Source organism: Cibotium barometz, chromosome 34, assembly GCF_041138505.1.
Source record: "Cibotium barometz isolate CiBa-2024 chromosome 34, ASM4113850v1, whole genome shotgun sequence".
Classification (NCBI taxonomy): Eukaryota; Viridiplantae; Streptophyta; class Polypodiopsida; order Cyatheales; family Cibotiaceae; genus Cibotium; species Cibotium barometz.
In genome coordinates this window covers 22,379,563-22,393,344 of record NC_141079.1, presented here as the reverse complement: position 1 = coordinate 22,393,344, position 13,782 = coordinate 22,379,563, and positions in this window count along the sequence as shown.

Sequence of the window (13,782 nt, the reverse complement as noted above, 5' to 3'; positions counted from 1 at the left end):
CTACGATGCTCTTAGGACGGCTTATGGTGATCATAGGTAAGATTAAAGTTTGTAAGCTATTGTATTTTTTTTAGCTGCACTATATGGTTTTTTTGTCTCGTGGATAGATAAGTATGCAAATAGATGAATATACAAGGCATTGAGATTCTTTGATACCTAATAGTTTGTGACTATTATCCATCTAGACATGTATCGATATCTCGTGGATTGAGAAGTATGCGCATACACAAGACATGGAGATTATTTGATGCCTAATAGTTGGTGATCTTTATCCATCTAGACATGTTAAGATGCATGGATTGAGTATGGAGGTGCATTGTGTGCCACCATTTTTTGAAATTAGTAAATCATTGTATTGGGGGCTTGTCCTTCATGGTGTGTACTTCATTTGTTTGCATAGGTGGATTCTTTTATGTTATACATTCTGTAGGGGCACATGGGGGAGAGAGAGAGAGAGAGAGAGAGAGAGAGAGAGAGAGAGAGAGAGAGGATAAGATGCCAAGTGTACCTTGGAGTAAATAGAAAATTATGCAAATAAGATTTGATACTAAAACGTAAAAAGTTATATTTTGAGATTCGTAAGGCTTGTAACCTCAGGACATATTCCCAAGTGGCTAGAAGCATTTATTATTAGTCCTACCTATGGCATGATATAGTGGAAAGTTGAACACTATGGGTGGTCAAGTCTTCTTTGGTTAACATTTACGAGGATCCAACATTGTTGATTTATTTGAATAATTTTTTTTTTAAATTCGCCAATACGTTAAACATGATGGTGGGTGTTAGTTGCAAACTATTTATAGGTATAACTTATAGATGACAATGCATACTTGCAAAGTGATATGGTCCTCCGAAGTCTAGAAACCAATCACAGAAGCGATTTTTTTGGGGGGTTTTTTGGCTGAATCTTCACACTTGAAGAAGAAGGCTTTGATACCAATGTAACATGTGGAAGTTTGAAGAATAGAATTGGTACTTCAATGGACATAATTTAACAATCTTCGTGAGACAAAGATAACTTGAGTGGTTTTATATTTGTTGGTTAGATTAGAGTGCATTCTCTTTCATGAAGTAATTTAATGTCATGTGTGCATACATTTAACTCACCGGCCATGTTAAGGATAACATTCTACCTTGCATACAAGAGAGAAAGATGCATGCAAGAGTCGAGTCCAGAGGGTTGTGCTTGGCCAACCCTATGAGGGTTAACTCCTCGATGATGTGAAGCCACTAGGGGCTCACTCCACCTCTTCCTATGTCGCCCAAGAAGAGATCCTACTAATGCTAGGTAGAGAGCAAGAAGGAGGGAGCTATGGAGAGCTCAACCTCTACTTTATGCAACTAGCATGCAAAAGGGACATGGTAGATAGCAAAGAGAAGGTAGTAGAGAAGATAAAAAAGGAGAGCATTATCATCCCTACTTACATACACCAACAATCTAACATGCAAGCAAGCAAGAACACAAGCTAACATGCAACCACAAGCTCAAAAGAGAAAGAAAGAGAGAAGGCAAACTCAAGTGAGACAAATGGGATTGTCCCTTTTCATATTCCATCAAATGGTTTATATACATAAGCTCATATTTACAATGTCCAGCCACCCATTTACAATTGGGGACCCAAAACTAGTCTTTCTAGTTTCTCTAACTCAATGTACATCTATTCCTCAATGACCAGCGTTACACAAGCCGTAAGCTCGATCCCATGTCTCTCGCATTGCACAGTTACAAAAAGATAAATTAAAAAGGGTGTAGCCACGCGCAAATTTATGTTAACTAGAGTGGCTAACATACCCCCTCCCTAATGCAGATCTGTCCTCGGAGCTAGCCGGATCTATCTATAATAGATCGAATAGAATCTAATGAAATCCTGACGCAAGGTTGGAGCAGGGGGGCTCGATGGAAGACTTTGAAAAAGTGGTCTCTATCATATCTTTGAAAGTTTGTAGGCGCCAAGCGGGCATCCACATAATGCACTTATAGTAGCTGAAGATCTGCTTGAGGGTGGGCCCTTTGTTGATGTCAAAGACCAGACCCTGCGCGTCCTCATAGTAATGGTCCCACAGTTAGGAAAGGACTCCAGTAGTGTAATGATCAAATTGAAGAATCGAATGGTTACAATCACTGCTGAGTAAGTTGGGGTTCTTCTTTTGGTCTTCATGGAAGACGTTCCATGCCCACCAACGGTGAATCGAGAGATAGTTGAGGCTGATCCTGAGTGCGCGAAGCGCATTTACAGTACATCTCCTAGATGAAAGGTTTGGCCAGGAAAGGTTGCCTCTCCAGGCTGCTCGCCCATGAGTTCGAATGTTATAGGACAAGCAGCGGCAGGTGGCCGGTGGTATTCGCCTCGTACCCTTAGGGGGTGGTCATGTCGGTGGTCGTGTCGCCACCATTGATGATGCTTCGCGTTGAGGTATGGTTGCAGGATGTAGATGTTGTGGTCGATGTGCGGGTGAGTGGCTCTACCTAGAGTTGTCAACCGAGCAGGATGGCGATGGCCTATTCGAACTCCGAGCGGTTGAGGGGATCATGCCAATTAAGTAGGTTGAGCGGGGGTCGACCTCCTCACGCTCCAATAGTGGCGGTGGGCGGGATCTCACCTTCTTCGAGGTTCTCGATGGAGGGTTGTTGAGTTGGTGACGGGGTGGAGGGGTTGTCGATGTTGAGGGTCATGTTGGCGAGGCTGACATTAAGGATGGGTGGGGTTTTAGTGGAAGTGGAGGGGAGATCACGGAATGCAGTGTGCATTCCTAACTGAGGTGATGTGGGTGGGGTGGGAAAATGGACGGGGGGAGAAGAGGGTTGTGCATGGAAGAGTGGGAGGGTTGAGGTGCCAGACAGGGGTGGTGATGGTGGGGGCTGGCTGGTAGGGGCGGAAGATGAGCTGGGTGGTGGTTAGGGAGGTGGGGGAGAAGAGGCACATGGGGGTGGTGGTGGCAGAGTACCCTGGTCATCGTTCGGGGCCGGGCCGGGCCGCTTCAACGGCATTTGTGGGGCCATGGGGGTGGTGGTGGCAGAGTACCCTGGTCATTGTATCCTCCATCGCTATCGTTCGGGGCCGGGCCGGGCCGGGCCGCTTCAACGGCATTTGCGGGGCCATGGGCATGAAAGAAGGCCACTACGACAATAGCTTCATCGGCGCAAAAGTCCAATGGGAACGCAACATGTGTATCATCAAACTGGTAGATGTCAGTTGCTACCATCGCTTCCAGCTACTCGAAACATCTATGGTAGGCCTTATGCGGAATAAGGTGGGAGAGCGTCCGCCCGGAGAGCAAGATATCCACTGTTCACGACTCGCCAGCCGACATCTTGCAAATAGTGAAGTGCCCCCCTGAGGAGATCTGAGAGGGGTAAGGGTAAGGGCATAAGCCATCTGGGACGGATAGATTAATGAGCTCGGCTGGGTCTGAGGGGAAACCGAAGTGCAAAAGCTGACACCATCCTATTAGGGTTGTTTGGAGAAGATGTTGCGGGAGCTCATAAAAGTCACGAGGGTGGTGGAAGGAAAGAAGGCCCTGGAAGAAGAAATGGGAGATGTAGGTGTCGGTGGGGGGAGGGCTAAGATGGGGAGCTCTGTGGCTGTGTCCATCAAGGTGTCCACCTTGCGGTCGAGAGTGCTGGAAGAAGGAGCAGAGGGGGTGGAAGGGGGTTGGGTTGCCTGGGCCTCAGTCTCTCCGAGGTGCTCTTCTAGGGTGTGGACGATTGCTTTTGAAATCTCTGGGTGCTTGAGGAAATCTCTTTGGGTGCAGGCAAGGGTATCTTATGCTATATGGGCCTGATTTTTGGGCATCTTGGTGCAGGCTTTCCAACGATGGTCAGCTCATGATGTGCCCTCTGAGCAACTTCGTGGGCCTGAGTGAGCTTACTGGAGCTCAGTTATGCAAGGGTGTGCCCCAACTGCTAAGTCTGCTTGTCAAACTTTGCTTGCAACTGCATGTACTATAAGTTGGTCTAGTATAGATCCTCAGATACTTGGCATTCATGGGCCTTGGTCAGCAACATCTCTCTTTGGGAAACTTAGGCCACCTCTTGCTGAGACGGTAAATGCAATCTGTCATCTGTATTATGAGTTCCTTGGCCATATGGGAGAAACCGAGCTAAAATTCAACACTTCCCTGTGGGCCAAACACTTTCTGCATGTGCCTGACTGGAATGAAAACATCCTGAGCATGCCCAACGGAGAGTGTTCACTGTGTTTTGTGTTGCACTAGGGGAAGAAGGGCCTGCCTTTGTGTTTGAGGGCATGTTGGCGAAGCGGTCTAGAGGTAGGGTTCCAAATAAGTTCTTGTTGAAAAAATCCTGCTTTTGGCGCTCTTCCTCCTCTACAACAGCCTTCCTAGTTTCTTCTACAGCAATTGCCGACTCTTCTTGTGTTGGGCTTGGGCTGGGTGGCGAGCTTGTTCAATGAGCTGGCTTGTGGTGTGGCCTCTTTGCTGGTGGGGAGTTGGTACTTTATTTTTGGATATTTTATTTTGGATAATATCATTTTCCAAGATTAATGTGCTTAATCAGTGTGTGTGTTGGTATGATATAGTCAAGATTAAAATGTTTAATTGACTGTGTGCATTGACTAGTATTATTTTGGATATAGGCAATGTGATTAAGTGGCATATTATGTGTTAATCGTGGGTGGAAAATGTGTTAGACCACTATAAGATATTTTGGAAGACATGTGAACACCTATTATGATTTTATATTTGGCATTAGTATTTTTGTAAGGCTAAGGCCTCAAATCTTTATACATACCAGCTAGTATTTTTATACTTTTGGTAGGCCCAAGACTTTATATTTATAGCTTGCTATATTTTTGTAAGAGCTTTTATGCTCAAAAACTCAAAAGCACTTATACTTTATTTTTGGAGTTATCTTTTTGAAAAGCAAGCTTTTAATACATATAAATATGGGTGAGTGGTATAAAGGGCCACACTCATCCAGGGGAGATTCAACCCAATCTTGTGTTGACGGTGATCTCTTCTCTATTTTCTAACTCTCTTGTTTATTTAAATTTTCTATTAAGGTTTATGCTGTTAATTTGTAGAAGTATATGTTATGCTCTAATTTTTGTGCTTGAGAATTAGAATTTCTTCTCCAAGTGTCTTAAAGGTCCTGACAACCAAGCTCAAGAGTATCATCATGCTAATTCCACCATATGGTTGCCTAAAGAAATAAAAAAGAGAAAAAGCTTTGCCACACAAACCTGAGTTACAAAGTGCACAAAGGTCTCAAATAGCGTGTGTGTGGAGGCCAAAGTAGCATCAAGTAGACCACAAGAATCCTCTCCCAAAGATGGAGAATCCACAAAAACTTACTTGCACTCTAATGAAGGGTAAGCAACACGTAACTTTGCCTACTTCCTTGACATTTGAAGAGCTATCATTTAAAGCCACTTCAACTTCCTTACTTACCATATCCATAGTAGATTCATTCAAGCACATAATTATAGGACTCAAAATGTTCATAAACCCACTTTTGGAGTCCAAATCTAGATAGCGAAGCTTAGCAATAGTCACAAAACAAGGGTGAACAAAAGAACTTGTTGTTGTTGCTCACAAGGTGGTAAACCATTTGCCTAAAAAAGGTTGAATGCCACAAGAACCTCCACACACAAGAGAAGTTTAAATCCTCATCAACAATCTACAAAGCTCATAAACCACCAATAACTAGTCACATCGATGTGGTCAACTAATTGGCCTTTTTTTTTCTTTTCAATGGTAACTACTGTAGAGAAACTGCTTCATGAGTGGACAAACTGCTTCATGAGTGGACACACTACTCGCCACATAGGCAAAAGGTCAATGCAAATTTTATATGCACCCTATAGTCTCACCATCAACATCCTTCCCAATACCATCTTTGGATAAGGGGAATATGTAGATGTGTGGTTCAACCCATTACCTCAATGTGAGTGTGTGGTACAACCCATTACCTCAATGTGAGTGTGTGGTACAACCCATTACCTCAATGTGGATAAGGGGGTACCATCTTTGGACAAGGGAGATATGTGGATGTTTGGTACAACCCAGTACCTCAATTTTCTTGAAAGATAAACGACACCAATTAGTTCTCTTACCTACTACCTTATGAGTTAGTTCCCCTCACAAGTAGACATCTCTTTGGAAAAACCCTCTTTGGAGACTCTCCTTAGGTTTCTTAGCTTATTTGCACTCTCTCTAAAAAATGGAGGGATGAAACTCTCACATTTACATCATAATAGGTTTCGAGAATTAAAATGCATATGGCCTCTATTTTGATCGAGGAAATTTCCTAAATTGAAGGTCCAGGATCCCCCCCCTTCAAGTAATTTTCCCATAAGGACTATGTTGAGGTATTGAGCTCAACTGGTGCAGTACATATGAATGACATGGATGCTAGGATGACACCTCCTGCACTGCATTAGTTAATATGGTTTCACTCGCTTGACTTATTATAAGGCGCTTTTTTCCATCTAACCTGCTTGAATGGACACCTATCTTTTGTAAAATGGCATTGGAACATATAAAATGGCTTTACCTTGTGTTTAATGATAATAGGGAAAGTCTGAGGACTTAATGTACATAGTTGTTTCAGATTGGTAATAGAGGCCGAACCATTTTTAAGTTAGTATGTGAAAACTAGTCATTTGTATATAAGCCATTTTTTTACAATAAGAAATATACATCATTCCCTTGCAATATTTTACTTGTGTCCTCTTCCCTCTTCTTGCTTACTTGTATGCCATTGAATCTTGCTTGCTTGATGAATGCATATTCTAGATAGGTGTGATTGTGTTTTTTTCTTACATTGGCTTCTTCTTCTTTCCCTGCCTTTAATGAGAGAACCATCGTGAAGATAAATCTCTTGTTGCCTTCATCAAGGCATAGAGAGCTCTCCCTTCACCCCTTTGGCAAAGGAGCATTCCAATGTGACAACCGAGTGAGGACGCAATGGTGCATGAGCTAGTGCACCACAATGGGAAGTTACTTTTGTGGCTCAAACACAAGACCCAATGACACATGCTTCTGCAATGCTAAGGTAAGATCTTAACTTGAACATATTTAGTGTTGCTATTGGGACTAGCCTATTTTTGCATCCATTCGGTGTTGAGGTTACACTCCAAAAAACATATAAATTTGGAGCCATTAGAATTGTTTATTTACGTGTTTGATTTTTATTTGAAGTTTGTTTTCATTAGGGCATTCTATTTTCATCTATCGGTAGGGGAAAACCCTAGTTCTTTGGTGATTTACATGAAATTGGAGTCTAGAGGCTTAGATTTCATTGCTTTGATCTAAGGATTAGCTTAGAAATTATTATTAGGAGTAGAATTGAGCTTAGGCTACACCATCCCTCTACTAGTGCAATGGACAATGCGTACCTTAACTTGTCTCGTGGGAAACTTGCTGATGTCCAAGCCCATATCTCGGTAGACTCCAAGCTTTGTTAGTGGTAGCTAGCTCCACTCTCGTGCCTCCTCCTCAAGCTATCAGGATGAGGTTGTATTTGTCTATGAGGTTGTCTCCTCCTCAAGCTGTCACCACATAAGGATGTCTTTCTCCATATAAGGACACTTACTCCTCTCTGCTCTCACACTCACTCCTCTCTACTCTCACACTCAAGAGAACAAGCATAAGAGGAACATGTACCAAGAATGTAACTCTCTCTCACCTCTCTCTCTCACACCATTGTCATAAGAGAGAAAGGAGATAAGGCTAAACTCAATTAGCACAAAGGGGATTGTGTCTTGCCTTATGAGAATGTTGTCATTTATACAAATGGCCCTTATTCACAGCTGGGCACCCAAAACTTAATGAAAGATGAACTAGAAGCTTATAAGTTACATAATTTTCTGGCATTGCCAACTATTCTCATAATTACAATGTTTATAGTGCTGTTTCATGACACTTATTGTGCTATCTCTCTTATGAAATGGAGATATACTAAGTTAACCCAAAATGGGGTTAACATCCCCCCTACTTGATGGAAACTCCATCCTTGGAATCTATTAGCACAGAGCTTGCTGACCCAGATATTCTTTATGCGGCTTTTCCTTGTCTAGAGGACACAAAGGGTTCATCAAAGAAAGTATACTGACCTCCATAAGTTGGTTTCAATCATGTCTTCGAAGTTGGTGTGCATGTACGATGGCATCCAATAGAGCCGATAATAGTAGTACATGATTCCACTCTCAGAGGGCCCTTTGTTAAGGTTGTAGTTGTGGACATAATAATCTTGAATGCCAATCAGAAGAATGATTAGCTTGAAGAACCTTACAGTAGCATCCCATAGAGGTTATAACTAACATCCCCTCTTGGTTGGGTTGCAATTGACCTCAATTGCATAGATAAGATTTTGGTAAGAATAGATAAACTTTTTTGACATCTATTTAGCATATTCAATAGGATGATTCTTGAAAGTCACAAGATACTTAACATAAGTGTTGCATGTGCATGTAGTGATGGTCTCTAGTCAATGATAGACTCAGGCACAAGATATTCTTTAGGTCCATAAAATCTCGAAGCTAATTTTATTATAGGTTACTTTCTTGCCCTTAATTTGTCCTTTTATTTTTAGAAGTATATAAAGTGAAACTTTCTTTTCAATACATTTAGGTATACCTAGATCATCGAAAATATTTTCATGTTAGGAATTACTCTCTTACTCCAGAGAGAAGTCATCATTATCGTAATTGACTTGTGCAAAAAGTAAGCCTTGATGAAATCTGCAAAAAGCAAACCTTGACAAAACCTTTGAAATTCTCCTTTTTCTTGTAGTCCACAATCGTGAAATTTAACGAAAAGCGGAGAGAGAAAAAAAAAGAAAAATTCCCACAACAACAAAAGGAGAGAATAGAAGAATGCATTGGGCAGGTTTTAACACAAACATAAGAGAGATAAAGGAAGAAATCACTAGGCCAAATCGTGAAAGAGAGAGAGAGAGAGATCGGTGATGCAAATTAGCCCCAAAAAAAAAGAGAGAGAAGGAAAAATTATCGAGAGAGGTAGGTTAGCGCTATAGAGAGGGAAAAAAAGGGATTTTTGTTTTGAATAAATTTGTGGATTAAGAATCCTCCCCACATCATCAATATACCAAAAACCTGAAAATTAAAGCTCTTATAAATCTAAGATTAGAGCGATATTGCTCAAGACCTGCTTATTCAATCTATAGGTCTTGATCTTGGAGTGGTGAAGGGAATTGAAAAGTAGTTTGGAAGATTTAAGGTGGTTTTGAAAAATGGTTTTGGGAAAGGTGGTGAAGAATGGGCTTTAACCAATGGTCAAAAACCTTTTTGCTAGTGACCAATGGTCCCAAAACCATGTAAGTCAACATTTCCACTTGACAATTAATTTTTGGCAATGCCTCAAATGGAAATCCATTTGCCTTCCATTGGAAGTATTCTGTCTTTGTTTGAAGCTTTTATATTTACCTAAAATTAATTCCTTGGCCTTCTTTGCTCCAAATAATTGCGTAAAAATTTGCTTTTGAATTTTTATCTCAAGCCTTTTGCCTTCCCATGGAAGTATTCCTTCTTTGTTTGAAGTTTTTATATTTGCCAAAAATCAATTCCTTGGCCTTCTTTGTTCCAAATAATTGCATGAAATTTTACTTTTAAACTTTTCTAAAAAATCCTTCTCCTTGAATGGTCCCAAAGCTCTGATACCACTATCAAGACCTTTAAGACACTTGGAGAAGAAATTCTAGTTCTCAAGCACAAAAATTAGAGCATAGCATAGAGTTACACAAATTAAAAGCATGAACCTTAATAAAAATTTTAAATAAACAAGAGAGCTACAAAATAGAGAAGAGAGCACCGTCAACACAAGATTGGGTTGAATCTTCCTTGGATGAGTGTGGCCCTTTGTACCGCTCACCCATATTTATATGTATTAAAAGCTTGCTTTAAAAAAAGATACTCCAAAAACAAAGCATAAGTGCTTTTGAGTTTTTAGCATAAATGCTCTTACAAAAATATAGTAAGATATAAATATAAAGCCTTGGGCCTATCAAAAGTATAAAATACTAACTAGTATGCACAAAGGTTTAAGGCCTTAGCCTTACAAAAATACTAATGCCAAAATATGAAACCATAGTTCACATGTCTTTCAAAATATCTTATAGTGTAACACATTTTCCACCCATGATTAACATATAATCACCACTCAATCATTGCCTATATCCAAAATAGTCACACACAGCCGGTTAAACACATTAATCTCGACTATATCATACTAGCACACATAGCTGATTAAACACATTAATCATGGAAACTGATATAAATAAAAGGTGCATCCAAAATAAAATACCCCGAAATAAAATAATCGGCATCCCCATAGAGGTTATGACTAACACCTATAGGCACCCATGTTTCTTGAACTTTTTAGATTCGGAGTTGGTTCCTTTGCTATTGAGGTTTTTTCCTTTGTGTCTTAAGAACTCACATTTCAACAATACCTTCATATTGTCCCTAAGCTTGCAACAAGTTCTTTGGAACCCACATCTTTTTCCTTTGTGTCTTCAAAGCTCACACTTCAACAATACCTTCATATTATCCCTAAGCTTGCACAAGTTATTTGGAACAACCCACATCTTTTGAGTTTGCAGAGGTTTCCATGGAGCTTCTGTGAGTTTTCGTGTGGGAGAGGTGGTAGGGTGACCTTGTTTCTAGACTTTGGAGATCTTTATTGGAAGCACAATCTAGGTTAGCAAGGTGGCCAATTTGGATTGCTACCCTTATAGTAACCTTGAGCTATAAGCAACTACTTTTTAACTCATCTTTTGATTCCTTGAAGATATCTTGAAAATAATATACGTCATGGATATACCTTCTTTACTAAAGTTTGAAAAAGGTATATCCATGATGTATATTAATGATATACATCATGGATATACCTTCTTTACTAGAGTTGAAGGTTTGGTATCCTTCTTAGCATTAGCTTGCAATATAGCACTAGGTTTTTTTTTGCATTTGGGTGTAGCATTAATGGTGAGGCTTGGGTCTTCAACAGAGAGGCTATCGATGTCAAGGTCTTGTTAATGTGGATTTACCTTTACAAAGATGACCTTTGGTGTCATCGACGATTTTAAGATGTTTTTTAAGACGGGTTATCGATGGTAAAGTTGTGAGGATAGATACCTTTTTATCTTCTAATGAGGTTGGTCAAAGAGGGACTCGCGAAGATGGAGCTTCATCATGGAATGATGATACCGACATAGAGGGATAAGACTTGATCATTAGTGGTAATTGTTCGTCGAGAGGCTATACCATTGGCTAAAGGGTCAATTAATGTTGAGGTTGGTTCTTTGAGGTTAACCTTGTGAAGTAAGACTCGATCCTTTTTATTGATATAGAAAGGGTTTGAGGGGCATCTTTAGGAGTGGCCATGTTGACTGAAAGGTTATGGGATTGGAGAAAGAAGTATATTCATTCGATTAAGAAGATGGAATTAAAAGAGTAGGGGCATTGTTAAAGATAGAGAAGGTAGACCTTTAGTATGAGGGGCTTTTGGTGTGAAAATCTAGTAGTCTTTTGCAAAGCGAGCATCATAGAGTGTAGGATCCTCTTTGGTGTACTAATTGAATGGACCTTTAGGGTGATTGTATTGTTAGCAAAACATGGGACTTCCAATATAAGGTAAATCCATGGATGCGATTAATAAATTAACCTCCCAATATAAACTCAAGCAGCACAAGAAACTTGTAGCTTATACTATGTGTTCAAATATCCCAAACATGGCATGATATGGTTCTTATTACAAGGAATCCACTCAAGATAAGATTATAGTGTGGGTTGGCCTAACAACTCCCACGGTTCAAATGTCATTATATTTTTTTTATGCCATGGATAGATTCAAGCTTATATTGTTTTTATTCCCATGCTAATTTTAAATCCAATCTCCATTCTAGGGGCTTTTGGTCATGTTCAAGCACTCGGGTTTCAACTCTTTTGAGGTTTCCTCATCCCCTTGTAAAAATGCGTTAGGGAGTCTCTAAGGTGGTAATTTGCATGAATTCATTAATCGACTACCATCTAAATGCCACCAAGGATGATTTCATCATCAAGTATAATAAGGGTTACATAGAATTGATGTTTCACAATTTCATCTATTTTGAGTGCGTTTTTGCGTGAAATAGCCTAAGATTCCAATGTAATCCCACTAACATCTAGCACATGACTGTTTATAAGGGTGAATATTTTGGTGGTTGGCCCAAACATATCTAAGTACCACGGCAAGCGTGAGAGCGCTAACTACGCTCTTTTTTGTTCAACATTCCTTCCCACTGGGAAATCTATCCATACCTTGAGATGGTATCTCAAGATGACGAATCGGGTATGCAGTTTCCTGGTGATTTTTAAGGAATTGTTCTATTGTGTAAAGTTCCTCACCATGACTCTCAACATTGTCATGAGTGTATAATGGTGTTGTAGGCCCATTGACCATCCTTAGTGAGACTTGTTTAGAAGCTGTTAAATCCTTTGAAAGTTCACATTTGGCATGCAAATAACCTTCCATATAGTCTTTAAATATTTTTCATAGGTCAGGGCCAAAACATAGACATGCACATTAATGGAAACACCATCATCAAATTCATAAGATAAGAATGCATCTCCCAATGAAATTTAGAGATACAAGATCTATAATGAGGTGTAGAAATACCTTTAGTCACATATTTTCTAGGTCATGCAATGGTGTTTGGTAAATATATTACCTTGGCTCCATATAAATCCTCAGTTTCACTCTCAATGTGATTATATATAGCTTGTAGCATTGTCGATGGGTTCTTGCTCTGACTCTTTCCTATGGCTTAAGAGATGTGTCTCAGTATAGGTATTTCCTCTTCTCCCTAAATTGGAAAGTGGTACTCTCCTCCTCCTCGCTGGTTTGGTTAGCCACAATGAATTTGACACATCATTGTGGGCTTAGTTTGAATAGGTGACTTGGTCAACATATTGACAATCTTGATCATGCACACTCTATCACATATTGACAATCTTGATCATGCACACTCTATCACATAAGTCTCCAAGCAATAATCTTATTCTCAGCCTTGGGTGGTGCATTGGGTTTTAGTGTATGGGTTTGATTTTCAAGGGCAATGAATGAGGTGTTGGTGGGCACTGTTTCATTATTTGATCATCCTTGGATCGCTAGTTTCACATTGCCCATGAGATGAGAACAAACTTTTGTTTTACCATTTTTGTGAGTGCCTCACATGTGGGTCACTGTAATGATTATCTTGTGTGGTCCATGATAGTAGAAGCACCACAATCTTTTGCCTTGTATGGTCCTCCATGATAATAGAAGCACAACAATGATTGTCTTGGTATTTCTTCCTTAACTTCTACCCCTTGTTTCTTTTTAGGCTAAGGGAACTTCTTTTAATAACGAGGTTCCTTTAGTTTGAGGTTTTCCCATTTGGGTCATGTGGAAACTAGTTGATGGTGTAGGGACTAATGCACCTATCATTCAAGGTTGGGGTAAAACTATAGCAAATGAGATGATATTTATGTATTTGTGTGCATGGGTGTGAGAGCGCTATGAGGCATTGTGACTCATAACTTTATATGATTATAGTATCAAAATATTAGCTTAAGGTATGGACATTTTAATTTATAGTGGTTCGGATGGCAATAATCACATGATGTCATCATATCCACATCCAAGAGGGGTTTAAGAGATGGTTGACGCTTAAGTTTATCCTTCTCTTATATTTTTTTTTATCAAAGCTCTCAAGTAGAACTATAATAAAATTCTATGTGTGCTGACATTTCATAGATCAATTTTCCTTTTATTCATTGCTTC